At 37.4% G+C, this 13,712-nt stretch overlaps 1 protein-coding gene across 2 annotated transcripts in view; it reads right to left on the bottom strand.

Annotated features, from left to right (window-relative positions):
• LOC148951575 (retinol dehydrogenase 11-like) overlaps positions 1-13,093 on the bottom strand; it is a 271,589-nt gene extending 258,496 nt beyond the window's left edge. Inside the window, exon 1 of one of the 2 annotated variants that reach the window (XM_089090342.1) lies at positions 12,990-13,093. The gene's annotated coding sequence lies outside the window, so the exon portion shown is untranslated. The remainder of the gene's footprint in view (positions 1-12,989) is intronic. The other variant, XM_089090341.1, reaches the window with a different exon arrangement.
• Positions 13,094-13,712: the final 619 nt, after the last annotated feature.

Here is a 13,712-nt window from a genome sequence, read left to right as displayed (position 1 = left end):
ACTGATGGATGTAAGATTTAAGCTTTCAAGAAAAAACTACCCATCACTTTTTTAACAAACTATCATTTAGGAGATACAAATGTCTTGTAACTTTTAGAATGTATTCAGATTTAAGTAGAGAAGTAAATCTACTTTGTATTGCCAAGTTATCAAAATAATGTATCTGCACTATCTTGGGAATGGCCTTAGAGATCATGGTGAGACTTTTAGGATTTTTTTTTTTTTAGACAAGACCAAGCCGATCTAAAATCTTAACTTGGGGAAGGGGGGCAGAGAAGTGTTTAATGTATCCTGCCTAAAACCTGCCCAAAATTTTGGACACTTTAAGCTCCAGTGAGGCTAAAATCTAGTCATGATGAAATAGTGTTGTAAATCAAAAAACACATATATCTAGAATGATAAAATTGGGTAACCGCAATATCAAAAGAATGGCCAGGGAGACCAAAGTGAAACTTTAAGGAAGAGCTGATGATCCAAGTTGGCCTCAAATTCTAACTTGGATGAAGAAGCAGATGTGAATCTTAAGACATTATGCATATTCAGGCTATCAAAATAACATTTCCAATGTCTTGGGTATGACTTCGGGGCTGCAGTTAAAGCTTTCAGATAGGGCATGTTTGGGGCAGGGGCAAATTTAATAAATCAGCTCTATATAAAAGTTTTTTCACTATAAGCCTCTTTGGAAACTAAAGTTTATTCACGTCCAAGTAGCAAGAAGAAATCAAAAGACAGAACTTTATAAGAGGTTATCATAATGCATATCCCTGGAATTACTCAGGGTAATTAGTTGAAGCTTCCAGGGAGTGCTAGAGAAGGGGGGGGGCAAATGGACCTTAAGTTTTGTCTTGGGAGAGGACAAAGAGGGAGAATATAGTGTTTTTGCCAGTCCACCAGTCCACTTTCAATTTTTTGCATTGTAAGCTGTTATAGGAACAGTGGCAACAATTTTAGCAGGAAGGCACCAGTAGAGTAGTAGGTACCATTTTGCTTAGACGTATAGGAATTACCATGCTATTTGCTTAGACGTATAGGAATTCCCATACTATTTGCTGGGACCTCTACACCTTTTCAAAGAGAGTGAGTATCCTCTCACACCAATGTTCCTTGGTACCTTTCCAAGCAAAGTGGGCAAAAATGTTTTGAAACTATGGTTATGACTGTATAAAGCAACATGACTAGTTTTTGAGACAGCACCAATTTTTTAGGTTCATTCAAAGAGAGCGAAGTTTGTTCCACATACGGTAACTTGATGGGTGATTGGGTTTAAATAAAAAGAGTGATATTTCATTGCACTTCATATTAGTAAGAGAATTGAATTCAGAGAGAATAGTTTATTTGAAAGGATATTAGTAGAGAAAATGAGTGGAGCATTTACACTATTGGAGATTGAGGGTGGAGCCGGCAGCAGCAAAGTCATACGAGTACCAAATTTAAAACGGAGGAGCAATTATGTTTTGCTGCGAAACTGAATATTGTGCATATAAATAGACTTCAGGCAGCATTAGATGTGCTAGTGAAATATATTGATAAGAACAAAATGAATCAGTGATTATTATTGTTGTAATTATACTCAATAAAACTTTTTATAAATCAGCGGTATTTATCTTTTTACTGTAGGCTGGTGTATATTTTTAGAGCAGAAAAAAAAAATTCTTTTTACTCTGAAGTAGGTTGAGAGAGTGTTAGGACTCTAAAAAATGGATAGATTTGAGAGAGAGCAAATCATGGGGAATCTAGTTCTTATGGGAAAACGTTTGATTCTAGATGCTGATTTTCTAGAGCTGTCTATTCTAAGGAAGATATTTTCTCAGGGAATGCTTTTTGATATAATGAAAACTTATTCTCCATCATTAGACTATGGCATGAAGCTTTTATGTCTTTGTCCATATGCATTCACACAATTTTTTAATATATTAATCATGACACGGCAAAATCAAATTGTGTAAATGCTTTTAAACAGTAGCTTAGAAATTTAGGACTTGTTTTTCATGAGAAAGATAGTGTTAAATGATCATCTACTCCTCTCTCTCTCTCTATCCCACTCAATTTTTTGTTGTTGATAGCTCAGTTTCATTGTGGCAGTGAGAGTGTCAACACATGAAAAAAAATGTTCCATCCATGTCCGCTATGTATGCACACACTGGGCAGCTGGTCATCATGTGAGAATTGCACAATGATTGATGAGTATGATGAAAAGTGTAGATTATGCAACCCATGTAAAGTGCATAGAGGATTTGGCGTACAAATTAAACGTTTTAAGTATTGTCTTGAAGATGTGAGTGACCCTCACCCTAGAGGCTACCTACGCTCTAAGTACCACTATGATAAATGTAACCAATAGGAGAATACATATCCTGGTACGATTGGAAAGAATGCTAAGCGTAATTTTAGTTTATTGCTAAGAGATTGGTATCGTCGTGGCTATAGATTGTTTTGGGAGGAGGAGCCGGGTCAGCAATTCAACTGTTGGAACAACAAAAGAATTTGGTTTTTACGTCATCGCTGTGAAGACAATGGCTTCTATAATTATAAACCAATTGATTTTTATTTGGCTGTGACGGAATGTGATTCACCACTTGAGGACACTATTTAGGTCATTTCTTTAGATAAACAAATTGAACCATGCTAATTCTACAAAATGAATAAAAACAGTATCATAGACAATACAAAGAGATATGATAAGAGTGAGGTTACCCTCTACTGTAGAAAATGTGAGCCTGACATTGCAGTACATCAGGATCAGTATTCTGTGAATTCGGATAATATAACTGCATTATTTGTTGTTGACAAATACCAATACCCAGTAGAAGATGAAATCTAGAGGATAGAAAAAGTTGTGTTCATACTTTGTATAAATTTTTTTCATTTATTAATAAACAATTACGAATAAAATTTAATAAAGTTTTATTCGTATGGCACTAAAATTAATATTAAAAACGCTTGTAAGTACATTTCCCACTAGAAAGTCGTTCAATCGAGGTAAGTCAATGTAGATGTTGAGAAACTGCTTGTAGGTATAGCCACGACATCTGAACATGAAAAAGAGTAGTGCATGAAACCCACATGTCTTAGTCGTTAAATACTGTACTCTTCGTTGATTTTGAATAATGGTTTTCCCACTGCTTTCAATAAAGTTGCTGATGTATGGAGTGTAGAATTTATACGATAGGTCAAGAGGATAAAAAAAATCAATATTCTTCGCTATTCGAAATGCATAGCCAGTAACCTGTCTTAAAAGACGATGGACTGCTATTAACAATGAGAAAGACATAGTTAGAACATGAAAAGTCTTCAATGAGGTCCAATGGTATGAAATAGGACTTGTACTGGGACATGTCTGGATCCATACTAAATAAGTTGATTATTTGGTTTGTGTTAATGGTGTTAGGTCTAGTAGAACACTGCCGTCGGGTGTGATCTCCCAATAGGTTTCAAATTGACTCAATAGTATTAGTGTAAAACTTCCAGTCAAAGAATCAGCAAACGTAAACTTGAAGGTTATAGTTTTTGTCTGTACAATACTCACATCCTGGTTACACGACATCTTTAAAGCAGCTACGCCAAGTAATCTGTAAATCATTCAATATGTTATTGCATTTCCATATAGCAGGGAGTAATGATCTAGGGATTGCATAGTCAACTTATACAGTGTTCAATAGGATTTTTTGTCAAATGAAAGAGTGTACAGTGGAATGCCATTCACTTGGCACACAAGGCTAGATAAACCGAAAAAATTAAAATCAGGGGGGATTCAGTCCAGGATCCAACAGCACTGCCACTCTTCACAAAGGCCAAAGCCAATTTTGATGGGATTTCCCCATTGATAAATGATGAATCGGTATAGCTACGAGAGCCGGTGGCAATTTGACGTTGATTGGTGATCGTATGGGGGACAAGAAGTTGAATATTGTTGCCATTTGCTCTTAGCTTTTCCACTGCCACTGCAACAGAGCTCATAACTTGTTGTTTTCTGACGTGGAGAATTGCCGATATGATAATGACATTTGCAACGGGTGCTGCAGGAAGTGTTTTTCTCAAAAGAAAACTCGATGGGGTCAGTCGCAACGTTATATAAACCTTGACATTGGGGGGTAGCCAGTGGGATATATTGAACATCTCATGATTTAATTTTCCAATTAGATGATACTCCTTGGTCACTGCAATAGTCAACTCAACGTCAGTATCAACACCTAATCGATATTCATAGCCTAATGACTGTCCTCTCAACTCCTTGTAAGCCTTTGGTGTCATCATCACAATTGGTATTTAGCTTGCATAGTTGGAGAAGTTAATACTAGTGCTCACGAGTGTCCCGTTCATAAATGTATTAACTCGTTTAAACAGAATGTGTAGAATATATTTTTTGTAGTATAGACCATTGAAAACAGTTCGAGGTTAATTTTATGACTCTTCCTTCACCGAAATATTTAAATCAATAAATGTTGATGACAAATCAGTGAAATAGTCTTCTCTGGAAAATATTTGAAAGTATATATTTTCCAAGAGGGGTTGTTGAGGATGAAATTGTTTATAGTAGCCATACTTGACACTGACATCAACATTTTCAGCATTGAACAGATTCAATGAGGAAGTGATTGATGGATGTGATTCCTTGTGGGGGAGATAAGTCATCTTAAGAGAAGAAATCCTTCTTTGATCTAACAATCTTTTTGTTTTTCTTCTTCTTATTGGTCTTCGTTGTTTTATTTCTCAAGGTCCTTGTTGATGTCCTTCGCCTCCCGCCTGGGTAGAGACTGATGAGTGAATGACGCGCACGGATCCTTTTCAAGCCCTTCCCTTTTTGCTGAGATTATAATTGCTCACCAACGGCTCTTGCTGAAGATCTAATATTTTCCTTGACACTCTCGTTGAAATTCTTACCCGACCCCCTGTCCTGTAGTGCTGAGGCAGCAAAATTTTATGCAGCAGGTACAAGATATTTTCTGGCAAGGGGTAGTGCAGAACGAAATAGCCTATCAAACCAGCTACCAAGACCATAGCCAGACATTGTAGTACGCCCCTTGTAGTAGTTTAATCCATTGCCTATTGACGTGGACTCAGAGCACCAACATAGCAATCGATATCGAGACAGACAAATGGAATTCTTCTATTGTTCATTTTAGGTGATGATGCTGGTGTCGCTGACAATGGGTCGAAAATGACATGTAATCACTGCTAAACCTTTTATTATTGCTAGAGGATCACCTCATTCACTTATTAGTATTAAATGTCAGAGTTCCAAATACGAAGTGTTTACAGGAACATACTGAATACGCTTTATATTATAGTGATGAACAAGTTCATGGGTTGTTTTTCGTTCAAGAACACGTAGGAGAGGGACATTTGAATTACCAACTCTCGACGTTTCCACAAAAAATGCATAGAGAAATATGCAAGAGCCCGAGCCGAAACCAGGTGGATAGTCAGCAAAAATAACTTGATCCATCCCGTAAACAGTACCAGCGTTTTTCCCATTGATCATATTCTGTTTAAAGCCAAGGACGTATTACATACTAGCTTTGAGTATGATCATTTCAGTGTCAACAGGTGAGGTAATGTAAATACTATTGTTTTGCAATGAATAATTAGAATGAAACGGACTATTCCGTCAGTAAGAGATTTTTCGATTGAGTATACGACTCAAATATGTCATATCATCATATTCAATATATTTCAATTTGAAATGTGGATATTCGCTAGATTTATGTGCTTCAACCCATTCATAGTTGACAAAGAGTGACCAATCGAATGGTGTAACTTTTATGTCATACAAACGATCCTTTCTCAGGATGTCATAGGTATTTTTGAGAATACAGTCGACAAGAGCCACTTCATACTTTCCGTCATCGAATTTGATGGCGGGGGAGAGTTTCGTCCAAAAATCACTTGTTTTATTTAAATCATTGTAGAGAGGATCGGAAACGTTGGACATTAATGTTACATAGAACTCATTGGGCATTGTCAATATCTTCAACACTGATCCAAGAATCAAAATCAGAGTTGTATCCTAGCAACCGAACAAGTAACTGTTTCCTACCCCTGTGAGTACGAGTCTTTAATATCTTTTCAATTTGATGGATTTTACTATTATTTTTAACCTTTTGTAGTTCATAGTCATAAAAGCCACCGAGAATCTCTTCATCTTTGGTATCGCTTAAACGATAATTAATGGGTTTGGTGTCTAAGATTTTTATCACTTTAAAAAGTTCTGTGGACGACAAGTAATTACCCTTTTCATTAACCTTGGTTGTCCTATTAATTCAAACAGTGTCAAGAATATTGAATTTGTTATTCTTGACAGTCGTTTCACTGGAATATTGTTTAAGAAAGGTATCAATTGTATCATGATCAGAATGATGAACTTTCATGGGGGTTGAGTTGGACAATGATCGATGACGTCGTTGATTATAAATCAACATGATTTTATCTAAATCATGCATAAAAGCAGATGTATTTTTCAATGTACAATATCTTGAAATTAAAAGTCGGATAGTTCATTTCAATCGTTCGGTCAATACAGACTTTATAGGAATGGAGTGATGATGGAGCAGTGTATTATATTTCACTAGTAATTTTTCAAGATGGTGATTTACAAATTTACTACCTCGATCCGTTTGAATTTTTTTTATACGAATCATGTATGAGAACACTTTCAACGGCCTGAGCAACTTCAACAAGTCTCTTTGACCGCAATGGAATTGCATATGCATAGCAACTAAAAACACTGACTGCAAGTAGAATGTACTTGTACGGTGTATTGTGGCGTCTTTGAATCTCATCCAGAGTTAAGAGATCTACTTGCATTTTACGCAATGGGAAAAAGGGTTTAGTTTTTCGATAATTATTAGAACAAAGCCTATGATTTTTATGTACAATTTAACTTGATTTATTTTGTAGATAGTGTTGTACACTTTTAGTGTGAAAACCAGTGACTTTGGAAAGAGTGGTGGGGGAACTTAAACTACCCACTTCACCAATATTTTCATAAACACGTTTCAGAACTTCAACCATTTGGAATGCAAACGTGTAGTGTAACGTCCGCTACCCTTTTGTATACTGGTGGTTGGTGGTGGTGGTGGTGACGTTGACTTGATACGTCTTCGCTTTTGTCTAGCTATCAGTGGTGTACTGCTGCTCCTTATTGTCAAGTTTCCACTAGGTGTGCTAGTATTTTCCAAAATTGAGTTAAAATCTTCGTCCTCTTCTTCATGTTCATATTTTAATTTTGTTGATGTATGTTCTTTTATGTTTTTTAGAATTTTTCACTTGCTCAATGGGTTTTTGATAAAGTTTAATGCGTTTATAAAGTTGTATAGATGTGTTTCAAATGAACGAACTCCTTATCACTTTGTAACCATATCGTATGTTAGATCAAGTAGATTGTAGCTCTTGCCCTGAATTACGATCTCTTTCTCATTGTTATCAACTTGAATATGATCTTGACCACTTTTCATGAGATAAGTTAAGAGCCATTCACTTTGTTAACGATATTAGTGCGGCATTAGATTTCCAATTTTCGATACAATTGAATCCAATTCCTCCTTCTTTAATTGTGTTCCAGCAGCAGCAGCAGAATCCTGAGGAGATGATTCTTTTTTGTGATCAATACCACTGGCTTTCGCACGATAGGACTTATGTTTGTCCACTCGGCGAATTGCATCTTGAAGTAAAAGCAGTTTTTTATCATCCTCAATATTCTCGTTGTCAATGAATTTACTCAGATTGTCCTCAAAGTGTTCCACGGGTGAGAGAGCGAGTTCTATTGGAGTCAATTTATAGGGTTTGGCCATTCTCTAGAAAAAACTGTTTACAAGTCCTGCAATTATTGGCAGTAAAAGTGTGAAAAAGATACCACCCGCCTGAAGAAGACGTTTCCTTTTAAAATTCTTTCCTTTGTTTTTAGAGGCCAATGTACGCACAAAGGAACGATGTTGCTCTTCCTGTTGCTTAACTAGCTCTTTCAGTTTAATGTAGCCCGCGGTTAAATTTAAACAACGTTCGGAAATTAGATTAATGTATTCATTGCCAATAACATGTTTGAGTATTGCTTTCCTAAGTGGGGGTTTTGAAGAGTTTAGTCCTGAAAATAAATGTCTATTTTGCTGTAGTTTCTTCAGTGTCATGATAGCAACTAATAGCAACTAATTTTACTGTTCACGGAGAGATATACTGTAATTTCATTGTAAAAAATATCTGTGACTACACGCAAATCCTCGGGTGTATTTTGATTAAGATCCAATAGAATGTAGCCGTAGTGTTTATTAGTTGCCTGATTTTATGTTGAGAGCAGAAATTTAGGGATGCCCAGATATATTTGTTTATTGAGAGTTATTAGCGAGCTAGAATCACGAACAACTCTGTAGATGATATAGTAGGTGCAGTTCAATGCAAGTGTTTGCATAGATTTGCTCTGATGAAAGAGGTTGTGTAGAACCAGAGTAATGGAAATCTGTTCATGATGAGAGCGAACGGTGAACAATTGTAGCAATTCCTGGGACCATTGCTCAATAGATTCTCCCAGATCGTCAATATTCTGCAAAGAGTTTCGCTAAATAATGTTTAAAACCTCAAACTCCTGTATGAGTTATTTAATCGACAATCCCAGTATGCCAATTTATATTATTTTGTAGGTAGACTCCTACCGAATAATATGGCAATAGAAGAATTTTTTCGGCTTTTCCACAAACACTGCATTGAAATTTTTAATTACTTTAGTGAAGAGTGTTGTTTTGTCTGACATTGATGGGTCAAACAGAAATGATCGGACTACTGTTTTAAATTGATATATGTTCCCTTCAACAGTTCACCTAGATAACTAACTGTAGACTATAGTTGTCTAATGACTAAATAACTTCCCTACTAGTCCGTTCAAGAATAATGAGAACAAAATCACTAGAGAATCATATTTCTTGTATTATTAACAGCACTTTACAGAAAACATTTTTTTTTAATTTGAATGCAACATGTATATTTACAAAAAAAAATCTGCTCTCAGTAAAAAAAAAGATAACTTTGGTAGTGGCGGCGCGCCCCCCGCGGGCGGCCGGCCGGGCAGCCCCCCCCCCCTCAGGCCGCGAGCCCCCCCCCAAGGTTTTGGGAAATTTATTGGACTTTACTCAAACCGAGACTTTCCCTATGACTAACACATTCGGCTCGGTCGGAAGTTAAATAGTGTCCCAGGGGGAGGGTAGTCACACCGTCTTGACAAACATAGACCTTGTCGGAAATGGTACTCATGGCAATTTTTTCTACATTTACAGTGAAGTTCCTGTAGTTCAGCGAACGAATTGCCAGCAATTTTGCTCCTGGAATTGTATTTTGAACAATACAATTCCTATAGATGTCCATGTCGAAATTCTTATCCACATAGCGCGTGGGTACTCCTTTGCAACGTTTCTTGATTTCCTCGTCGTGTGTTTGTATAAAGTACACCTTCGGACTTACAAACATACCACTGGAAATCATGTCGCTTCCCGTTTCAGATTTAAAAAATAAAAGCTGATTTGGCGCCCGACGTTTCACTAGCGCTGGGTAAAGCCCACTCCAATTGGCGTAGTCTATCCGCGAGCTGATGATTTCACCGTGCGCCAAATCATCGAGTAGGTTTGGGGTTTTTACTTTTAGCAGTAGAGAATCTGTGTCCCCGTAGCAGACCTCTACTTGTCCCCTCTCCGGTCACTGTACCCTAGCCACATTGTAGTAGAATTACAAAAGGAGCTTTTTATAGATCTCCAAGATCGCACTACCCGCAGAAATAAGTTTATTTAGAACAATGTTTCTTTTTTTTCTATTCAATAGTACCATGTCCGGGCCATTCATTTTAAAGGAAGTGTAATTCGTATCGGCAATAATTTGAGCACATTGTTCGGGATCGTTCACGACGTCACAGCGTTCCCTATTGCGAACATTTTTGCACATTTTACAAAGGCCAAATTTAAAATAAGCTAATAGTTTTTTTTTTCGGCTTTTTTCTGCGCTTCAGAACGTTACTTGACAAAAGCGTCAACAAACGTTTTCAGATAGGGTTTTTGACTAAACTGGAGGGCTCTATGAACCTTTCTGACGTTGAAACCGTTGTTGCACATCCATTTTAAAGCCACATGATGTACAACAATATTTTTCTTCGGCAGAAGGTCAGCAATAAGTTTTTGTTTTGAAGGTGACCAATGCAATCCGTCCACCTCGACAAAACGTCTGTTACGGGTGCTCAAAGAGTCCCTAGTCACAGGTTTATTGATGCATGGAAAAACAAAATCCTTTACCGAATCGTGAAGCTCAACTGGTATCTCCCAATCAATTTCAAAAAACCATCCAACCGGCCCATTCTCCTCAACACTGTCAATGTTGGGGAAATTGGAAGCTTAAGGGTCATTGAGCCATTTATAGTCATCGCAGGGTAGCGCATAATGGGACATGGCCGAGGGGTAGAGTGAATTCATATAAGTGAAAAGTGTATCCGAATTTGTCCCTGTCTTCTCTCCCGTTGGATCAGTTTCCAAGATACTATCCCCGTGAAAAACGTATCCATCCCTCATTGACCTTTCGATGAACAGGTGCTGATCGATGTCAGAGATCAGCCCGATTTTTGTACCTCTAATTTTTAGGATGAGGTCCATCACCAGATGAGGAGATGAAAAATAATACCCAAAATCAAGATTAAATTCCCTATACATTTTGTCCGTATTTTTACACATAATGTCTAACAAAGTTAACACATCACTCGACAAATACAGCTTGCAGTAGTCAAACCCATTTTTACACCCTCCCTCTGTCCACACTGTTTTAGCAAAACTGTATTCATCAGGGGTGCACCTACGATCGTGTAGACTGTCGGAAAACTATTATATCGAGGGAATAGTTTCCTCGGCGAATCTCGACATGGAACAGTAATAATCATAAGGATATATGCCCTTGACCGTCAACAAATATAAATCATTTGGAAATTGTTGCTTGAGAAGGGGGAAAGCGTTGCAGCCGTCATCGTTTTTCTGCACTTGAATTAATTCGCTCAATGATTTAGGAAAAAAACTGTAGGAATCTAAAAAGCGAATTTTATTCGTGTACTCAACGTCGTCTTCAACATATCTCCACATAAATTCCAAAACCAGCAACTTTTCCGACGATTTAGGAATGATTTTGTAGGAAAAGCTGTCTATCACCCATGCATCATACACTGTTCCATTTCTTTGAAGATGTGCCATTTCTGGTAGCACAAACTTCAGATAGTAGTTAGAATTATGTATAAAAACCGGAAGAAAGAGTTGCTGTTTAATTTTTAAATTACATGAATTGTGAGCCCAACCCCGAAAGTTACTTTTCCCCGTTGAATTGGGGTCAATAAGATGATTGTGATCCTGGACAGCGTCTTTTAGGGCAAGAGCACCCCTACAAACCCAAAAAAATGTCCCCTTTTCTAGTGCCAGTTGCTCCTTATCTGATAATGACATTGGGTAGTTGGTGTGACACAATTGTGAGATTGCACCGTTCGCTGTTTTTATTAAAGACACCAATAACTTCTCCATGCTACCTTCCTCATCCATAGTTAAAAAAAACTCTTCCAATTGCATTTATTATTGGAATCGTGACGGGCATGCGCATAGGAACACGCAACTAGTTTGTGTTCCTTGACTATATTTGACCTTGATGGGTCCGATACCTCCACCAGTCTTGATTCACAATCTAAAGATACTTTATCAACCTGTAGCAGGGAATTTTGCAAGTCTTTAAATTGTAAAGTATCTTTGCCTTTTGCTAGCATTTCTAGTCTTTGATTGCTATGAATTTTACAATATGTCATTTGATCCGTCAATGTTTTCTCAGTTGTAAATGGGGAAAGGCAAATGGGGCAATAGTGACGTTCCTCTTTTTGAACACCTTGAGGTAAGTGTCGAATTATTGACGTAACAGGGAAAAAATGACCATAGGAATTTATATCTTTGGGAGGTTTATAGATAATTCAAACCCATTTTTTAACATTATCTACCAACGGTGTCCTAACTGAATATAAAACCCCTTTTTTTATTTGGTTTCTTTCCCCCATTTACAAACTCCGTGCGATACTGGAGGATAACCACACCTTACCCGAGACTTTCGTTTGCTTTGCCAAATATAGTTATTTCTTTTAGGAACTCTGCACATTTTTCCTCTAAACAGTTAAAATTTACTTTAGGGAAATTGTCTCCACCGTTACGTGCAAGTCTGTTGAGATTTTTTATTGTTGAATCTTTTTAAATGTTTTATGGGCTGCTGCTACAAATGCATATTTAAAGCATTGCAGCCCTGTGTCAAAACCGAAACCCTAAACCCCCCTTGTGGCCGACAAATCTTGGTGGCATTTTACTTTGTTACCCCGCCCTCCCCTTAAAATAAAGTTTTTTTTTAAATCTACTGAGATTCAGATCCATATTTTCAATGTATAAAATGGTGGACCCACTCCCCCTCTCGCTGAATGTGTCCAAAGTTGATATTAATTTATTAAACCAATTGAAAAAGTTACCCTCAAATTCATTTAGACCAGGATAAAAAGTTTGGTTGCCAGTTGAAAAATGAAAATAAAAAATGTCCCCAGATGTCCCCTTTTGTAAATAAACTTTTTGATTTACCGATGCTTTAATCCCCCCTGACCCCCCCCCCTCCCCCAATTCTGAATCTGAAACTCAATAAGTGCTCAAATTCGGTCGATGTAGGTATGAAGAACATTTACAGGGTTTGTTAAAATGACACTCCCGTCAACCAGGTTTTCCTTGGGGGGATTAAAATCTATCCTATGTGTTTACAAGTGACATAGAGCAGATTCTAACAAATAGAATTCACGTAGTTCCGTGGACACGACACTATTTCCATGTCCTACACCTATTTGCACTGGACCCAATTAACAAATAGTACATTCATCGTAAAAAATGTCCCCGGGAACAATAGGTCCAGCAATCTCCGAAATGGTCTTCATTTCTTCCGTTGTAAATTTAAAATCCCGGGGAATACTAAACGACGTGCCTTCACTAACATCATCATCCGGCGACAGTGGACAATTACCCATGATATTCTGAAGTCCTGGGCCAGGGAAGGCAGTTGTTTTTGTAGCTTCCCCCTGAAACTAAAATGAATGGATTGAGTTTTTTTTCTTTGAGGAAAGTTTTATCACAATTATAACACACTATTTATTTTTTCTTAGTTGGATTTGTATTCATATTATTTATCAAACAAATGTTGTTGTTTTTTTCTTAACTGGATTCGTATTTATCAAACTAAAGCATAATAAATTACAAATTTTTGCTTATAGCATTATTTATTAAACAAGTGCATAATAAATTACAAAATGTGTTAATAGCACACACGCACACGTTCACACACACACACGCACGTACACGCTCACACACAAACACATGCACACACACACGTTCACACACGCACACGTACACTCTCACACACACACATGCGCAGAAACGCGCACACACACATACGCACACGCATACAAATTTTTGCTTATAGCATTATTTATAAAACAAGTGCATAATAAATTACAAATTTTGTTAATAGCACACACGCACACGTTCACACACACACGCACACACACACACGTACACGCTCACACACACATACACACGTACACACGCACACACACACACCAACACGCTCACACACACACATGCGGACACACGCGCACACACACATACTTACACGCACACACTCACACGCACACACTCACACACGTT

Source organism: Artemia sp. Qi Xiang Cuo, chromosome 6, assembly GCF_049724085.1.
Source record: "Artemia sp. Qi Xiang Cuo chromosome 6, ASM4972408v1, whole genome shotgun sequence".
In the NCBI taxonomy this organism is placed as follows: Eukaryota; Metazoa; Arthropoda; class Branchiopoda; order Anostraca; family Artemiidae; genus Artemia; species Artemia sp. Qi Xiang Cuo.
The sequence above is the reverse complement of the archived record's forward strand: the minus strand, read 5'-3'. Positions and strand labels throughout refer to the sequence as shown.